The sequence below is a fragment of the Pteropus alecto genome, unplaced genomic scaffold (genome assembly GCF_000325575.1).
Source record: "Pteropus alecto unplaced genomic scaffold, ASM32557v1 scaffold251, whole genome shotgun sequence".
Classification (NCBI taxonomy): Eukaryota; Metazoa; Chordata; class Mammalia; order Chiroptera; family Pteropodidae; genus Pteropus; species Pteropus alecto.
In genome coordinates, this window is record NW_006431048.1 from 3,574,462 (window position 1) to 3,580,953 (window position 6,492).

Below are 6,492 nucleotides of genomic sequence, written 5' to 3' on the forward strand. Positions count from 1 at the left end.
TAGTTATTACCATTCTTTATTCCTGTTTTTGATACATGTTTTTTCTTTTTAAAGTCCTTTCAACATTTCCTATAATACTGGCTTGGTGTTGATAAATTTCTTTAGCTTATTTTAGTCTGAGAAGCTCTTTATCTGTCCTTCAACTTTAAATGATAGCTTTGCTGAATAAAATATTCTTGGTTGTAGATCCTGAGTCTTCATCACGTTGAATACTTTGTGCCAAGCTCTTCTGTCCTGCATAGTTTCTTTTGAGAAATCAGCTGCCAGTCTCAGGTGCTCCCTTGTAACTAACTGCTTTTATCTTGCTGCTTTTAAGATTCTCTCTTTGTATTTAACCATTGGCATTTTAATTATGATGTGTCTTGGTATGGGCCTCTTTGGGTTCCTCTTTCTTGGGACTCTGAGCATCCTGGGGTTGTATGTTTATTTATTTCAACAGGTTAGAGAAGTTTCCCATCATTATTTCTTCAAATAGCTTTTCCACTTCTCCCTCTCCTCCTTCTGGTACTCCTATTACATGAATGTTTTTACCTTTAAAATTGTCCCAAGGACTCCCTGAATTATTATTATAGTCTTGGCTTCTTTTTTCTTGCCATTCTGGTTGAGTGTCCTTGGCTTTTCCATCCTCTATATAGGTTATTTGATCCTCTTCTTTATTCACTTTGTTTTTTCCATTTAATACACTTCTCATCTCAAATAATGTGTTTTCATTTCTGACTGGTTCCCTTTTATAATTTCTGTTTTCATTTTCATGTCTTTTATCTATTTGTTGAAGTTCTCACTGAATTTATCTACACTTACCAAAAGTTCATTGAGCATCTTTATAACCAGTTTTTTAAACTCTGCATCTGTTAGATTGCTTGACTCCATTATTTCTGGATCTGTTCTGTTCTCTCATATGGTTTCTGCTTCTTTGTCTTCCAATTTTGGCTGCCTTTCTGTATCTGTTTCTGTGTACTAAGCATAAGCTCCTAAGTCTTCTGGTCTTATTAGTGCGGCTTTATGTGGTAGGTGTCCAATGGCACAGTCCTGAGAGGGATTTAGCTGCAGGTCAAATTTAGCCCACGCCTGTGCCCCTCTGAGGCCACCTGTTAAGATTCAGCAAGCAATCCACAGATGCTGTGCTTATAGTTGCCTCAAAAAGCCACACTAGAAACCCAGGCCAGCTGCCACCAATGTGAGTCTAGGCACTGCTCAGCAAGGAGCACCTGACTTGTGGAGGATACATGTGGATGTGGCTTGGTGGGGCTGTGAGTTGGGGGAGGTGGAGTTTCAGGGAATCCCCTGGACTGAGTGACACCTGTTATCCAGTTTGATAATATCTTGGCTATGGCAGCGCTGAGTCTTTGTACGGGGAGGGAGAGGGCTTCACGGAGGAACAATGGATACCGCCAGCACTTCTGTACAGAGTGAGTTGCACCTCGGCCCTCACTCCAACAACTCAGTGTCCTCCTGTAAGTCTCTGGTGCCTCCTGCGCAGCCCAACCAGCACTGGTGCTCAGAGTGAGCAGGTCCGTCACCTCCAAAGTCTGCTTGCAGACACGGCCACTTTAAGAGGCGTCAGCAGCTGCCTTGCCACTGCTATGGTTCTGTCCCACTCAGCTGCTCGGGACCAGGCAGTTTCACATCCTCGCCCTGTCCTACCTTCTGATGTAGCAGGGTGATTTCTTAGATTTCTCCCTAGTTGTGTGGCTTGTTCATCTAGATCCCAGGCAATTTTTCCTTGCTGTTTGTTCCCTGTTTTTGTCACAACTTTGATTTGATTGCCAGAAAGATGAATAGAGCCTCTATCATCTATGCCATTTTTTCCCGCCTCTTCCATTAGCTTTCAACTTATATATTATTTTATGATTCCTTTACTGATTACCATAAAGATTACAATTTACATCCTTAATTTATTAGGTCTACTGTAATACCAAAACTTCATGAATAATGAAAGTACCTTATAACAATTTAACTTGATATCCTTCTCCCACCCTTTGTACAATTGTTATCGTTTGCTTTATTTCTACATACATTATTGTGACATATAAAATTATTATTTTTAAATAGTCAACATTAAGTTATTTTATCCACTTATTTAAACCCACGTATTCTCCTTCGCTAATGGTCAGGGTCAATCTCCTATTTCTCTCTGGGATCATTTTCTTTCAGCCTAAAGAACTCTAATGTTTTCAATAGTGTAGGTTTGCTGGAGAAGTCTATCATTTTTTGTTTGTGTGAAGTGTATTTTGCTTTCCTTTTTAAAGACATATTCACTGAATATAGAATTTCTAGATTAGAAACTTTTTCCTTTCAGCACTTTAAATATGAATCCCATTGTCTTTTGATCTTCATAGTTTGTTAAAAATAAGCCAAGTGTCTTTTTGTCGCTCCTTTGTAGGTAATGTAGCTTTTCTCCTCTGGTTTTATGATTTTCTCTTCATCTTTAATTTTCATTACTTTGATTAATTATGATATGCCCAGGTGTTCCTAGATGGGGCTTGCTGAGCTTGTTGGGTTTGTGGGTTGATGTATTTCATCAGTTTTAAAAAGTTCTTGAACATTACCTCTCCAAATATTGACTCTGCCCTTTACATTCTTTGACTTTATTCTCTTTCTCTGTACCTTCTGGGACTCTAATTAGATCTGTTTTAAACCATACATTCTGTTTTGTTTTTTCCATTTTTTCCAACCTGTAACTCAGTTTGGATATTTTCTATAGACCTGTTTTTGAGTTCCCTAACCATATTTTCTGCAGTCCAGGCTGCTGTTAAATCCATTCAAAGAACTCTCAATTTCAAATATTATGTTTTGTATTCTAGAATATCAGGTGTTTTTATAACTGCAATTTCTGTTTTGAAATTCTCCATTGTTATCCCTTTATGTATCTGTTTCCTTGATTTTCCTGAACACATCATTTATAGTTATTTTGGAGTCACTGTCTGATAACTCTACTGGTTGAATCTACCTGTGGATCTCCTCTCTGATACTAATTTTTTCTCTTGATTGTAGACACATTTTCCTGCTCCTATGCATGCCCAGTATTTTCAAATTGTATGTCAGATTGTGTAAAGCTTAAGTGTGTTTGGGTGACTCAGACTTCTAATCTGTCACGTCAGTGCTGTCAGTAAAGTCTCTCTGCAAGGGCCAAGCACAATCCTACGTCTACATCCAAACTTGGCAGATGGCCCCAGGGAACAAAATGGCTTGTAACTATCAGCTCATCTTGGAAGGGCTCAGCACCCTCCTGAAATTTTAATCTAGTCCTCATTGCATCTAAAGCTCTCTGATGACCTTATAATGTTTTTTAAAATTATTTTTATAGATTTCTTTTTTTAGTTGTTGCAGTGGGAGCCATGAACTGCTGCCACCTACTACATTCTAGCTAGAGGCAGAGGCTTTTTTGGGGGTGGAAGGATTTAACTGTCAGCTCTGTGCTGACAATTCTGAAATCATCAGTTGTAAACTCTCAACCATGCCACAGTCATATCCACCAGCTACCTATTAGTGTAGTTCCCCTTTCCCATAAAAGCATCCCAAACCAACTTCCTTTACTCTTTCAATTGCCTTAGTCTGCTATGTCATGGCCATTTTTGATTCATCCTTCTCTTTCATTTCCCACTTCAGTCCTGATGAAGTTTTTTTTTTTTAATCTCTCAGGAAAATAAAAAGGAACACTATTTTTGTTTTTGTTTTTAAGGAAGGGCTTAATTTGACTCACAATGCAGTTCAATATCTTCAATTTGCAAATGAGAGAATTGCAGTGATGTGATTGGCACAAGGTAACAGTTTATGTTGGAGCTGAATCAAGAACTCAGCTATACGTCATTGTTTTATCACACTATACCATATTGCTTCTCCAGGTCAGCTCCAATTTCAAATACTATGCACAACTGTCCCCAGAAATCACTGGGAATACCCTGGATATTCCCATTTGCATCATGAAAAGTACATTTTAAGCACCTCGAAGTGGAACAAAATTATTTGTCAGAATATGTCCTAATGTTTTGTCTTTGAAATGTGGTCATTGTCTCTTTCACCATATTTCATACAGTTGCAAGGAATGGAAACATGCCCAGCATAAGATGGGTTTCAAACGCTCAGCACACATTTATTACTTCATTTAATCCTTCTAGCAATCAACGAGTAGGTAGGTTCTCGTATTTTAATCATTTTTCCAATGCCAGGAAGTCAAGACTTAGTTTTCCCGGATAACATGTCTTAAGTACTCTTATTATCACATCACTTTCAAAATCCTTAAGTGGATCTTCATGTCTTTTCTCAACAAATGATGTTCTGACTTTCAAGCTCTCCATAATCTGTCTTATTCATATTATCTTGCTTTTCCAACTTTATTTCACAGGAGTCTAGATCTTGTTCTATCCTGGGCCAATCCATGATTAAGCCAACCCAGTATTTCGATGCCAAATGCAATATTACTAAGAGCTTTCCTACCTGACCTTGTCCTTTTTTTTGCATAATAGCTTTTGGCTCTGTTAATAGAAAATTTCCCCAAATTGCTTATAATCATGCTAGTACCCTCTTGAAAGTCATAAGTTCCATGTTTATTATTTAACGAGTGAACAGGTACCTTTTTTGATTTATCTTAACTTAGCCATGCTCATATTTTAAAAGCTTTCCCCCATGTTCATCTCATGGTCTGCAACGCCAGGGCTACCATTTAGAGACTGACATGTTAACCGTGCTCCATAAAGTTGTGCAACATGACCCCTGATTTCATGATCTGTGGTCACCTTAACCTTGTGTTTTATAAATGTATGGAAGTCTTCATTTTTTTCAGAGTGAAATGTCAGAATATCTCTACATCATTTTCATCCTTTCACTTGTCTCCCCTACTTTTGATTTCATGATAGCATTCCTATGATACAGGGACTCAAAGTATAAAATGGCTCTGAGGGATGACTGCACCACAGTTTTCGATATAAGATCAGGGCTATGTTTCTGCCCTATTTCCATTACCATTCCTGATGATGTTCATCATTGCAGTTGACTTTTCCAATACAAAACACAGGGGTGCTGTCCTTCATAGATCCCTTAGAGTGGATTAAGCTATAGTTAAGAAGCACTCTTGACTAGGAGGCAGACCAGGATTCTGGTCCTGGGACTATCTTTGACTCATTATGTGACCCTGGGCAAATAATCAATCCAACAAAACCTATGAATCAGGAATAGTGCTGAACAGTGGGGTATAGAAATACATGAGTCACGTGCACCACCCTCAGAGAGCTCATAGGCTAGTAGAAGAGACTGATAGGAAAATCAGTGATTAAAATGGTATGATAAATGTCAAGAAGTCTGTACTAGATAAAGGTGAACAGAAACTCCTAGGTGAGGCATCTAATTCATCTGGAGGTAGGAGAAGGAGGTCAGAAAATACTTGAGAAGACTGATTTGTTCATTGTTGCATTCCCAGCCCCTAGAACAGTACTAGGTGCAGAGTAGGTTCTCAGTAAGCATCTGTTTACCAATGAGAGCAAGGAGGGAATCCTTTGTGGCTAGAACTACTTAGACCAAGGTGTGGAAGTGTCAGAGAACGTGGTAAATTCAGAGAACTGTGAGTTATTATGGATGACTAGAGTGGAAAAAAGGGGGAGTGTGGTTGGGCCTAGGGCTGGAAATATAGCCCAAGACCAGAATATAAAAGGCCTGGTATGCCATGGTAAGTCTTTTGAACTTCATATTAAATGCAATGGGGAGCCACTAGAAGATTTAAGCACTAGAGCCACATAGTCAGACTTTGGTGTTAGCTTGATGCTTCTGTTATCACTTTACTTACTGACTCTGTGCTTCAGTTTCACCCTCCTCATTGCCTTCTCAGCAAAAACAGTACTAGGCTCTTAAAATATTCCTCCTTGGTTAGCTGGTATGATGTTAAGTTTCCTCAGTAGAGGGCTCTGGAGGGATGTTGGAGGAGGAAGGGGCTTTTCCTGTGGGTTCCATATACAAACTCTTGCTAGACCCAGGAGCGTGCAGTTTCTCCAGTGTTGGGATCCTGTGGTGCACAGCTTCTCCAGCATCTGCAGTATGTGATCTCTTAAGTGCCTGACTGCTGCAGTGCACAGCAGAGGCAGTGTCCAGCTTCCCTGGCACCTCTCTTGGGAAGCTTTGTATCAGAGTGCAGCCAGCAATTAAGTCATCTTTTCAATGAATGGCTTCTCTGGCACCCCAGACAGTGGATTTCTGCCTCCCTGGCACCTCAACAATTTCTCTGCCATTGAATTGTGGATGAAAAAATGGGATCTATGGAAAGTAACCTCACAAGGTGATCTGATCATAAATTCCTAACTAGGCAGGTCAGAGTGAGTAGTCACATCCCAGGCATATAACTTTTTAGTCACAGGTTTTATGTAAGTACTGTCCGTTGTTCCCGTGCACCTAGGTTAACGCACCTTTGAAATATCAGAAGTAAGCTTCAAGAGAGCACACAATCTCATTAACTATTCTATAATCCAATCCCTGTCTTGCTTTCTCCCACCTTCCTTACGTCCC